Genomic DNA, 1264 nt, shown 5'->3' on the forward strand with positions numbered 1-1264 from the left:
GATGATCGGATCGCAGCAGACAGCGCACCTGAAGAGGTCAGCTGGCGAGGCAAACGCGAAAAGGGACAAGGCCCACGGAGACATCCGCGTACTGGTCATACCAGTCAGGAAGTGCACCCCCGCTCTGCACTCTGGCGGCCCGTTCCCCTCTGGATCACGAGCCACCACCTCAGCAACCGCCACTCCCACACGGTGTGCTCCCTGTATCCACATTTCAAATCGGCGATGGGCCGTACATGCACTGGGGCGGCTGTGGAGGCGCCCCGTTATGCGGCGCGCTTCTGCGACCGAGAAGACCGTGATACGCTGCTTGTCAGCGTGCTCGGTAGACCAAGATGGGTGTTCTAGTGCGCGAAGTCGAGCAGTCGACACAACTACACGGTGCCGCGGAGAGTGCCATGCGCATTCTATTTGCTGCAACGCGTTCGTGCCGCTGCCACAAAACACGGGCGCAACTCCGCCCTACACCCGGCGCGTCACAGGCCCATCCGCGCGGTGTAAAGCAGCCCCAGACACTCGTTGCAGCAGTGCGCTGGCTCCCTCATCTCAGCTGGGCCCCTGCCTCGAGCTCTACCCACCCGCCTCGCCGGCCGCCACCTGGTGCGATCCCTCCGGGGCGGCCCAGGCTCCTCCACCAGTGGGCAGTGTGAGGGCTGGACGCGGAATGCACTCGAGTCCGCATGATGCTCCGCCCATCACATGGATGGCGCAAGCGTGTGCACTGCCGCAGCGCTCTCCCGCGCACAACACCAGCAGCGATGCGCCGCTCTGACATCTCTGCGGCCTGGGCACCTGACCCTGCCGCCGCCAGAAGTGACGCGGCACTTGGCAGAGGGATAGAGGGGAGGAGGGTCGCTGCTTGGATCGCTCCCCACACTCAGAGTGGGGTGTGCTACCCCCTGTGAGACGACGCACTGAGCTGAGGTGTGTGCCCAGGGAGACGCCGCTAACAGAGACGCGAAGTTAAACGAAGACGAGGCAGGCAAAAGTGCTGGGGGAGGCGCATGATGTGGGCTGCGCTGCCAAGCGCGGGTTTTGTCGGATACACAAGGGCCTGTCGGTGAACCGGGGCGGTGTCCGTAATGCGTCGAAGCACCGCGGGGAGGCTGTCCGACCGCGGGCGTGCGCTGTGCAGGGGAATGCAGCCAACGCGCTGGCGCAGACAACGGAACAGGAGATACTCGCAGAACAACGCGACGAGGTACGTGCCACCGCATCGCCAACGGTGCAGCGTGTGCTGCGTAGGCGAGCCAAATGCTGTTTC

The sequence above is a fragment of the Leishmania donovani genome, chromosome 31 (genome assembly GCF_000227135.1).
Source record: "Leishmania donovani BPK282A1 complete genome, chromosome 31".
NCBI lineage: Eukaryota > Euglenozoa > Kinetoplastea > Trypanosomatida > Trypanosomatidae > Leishmania > Leishmania donovani.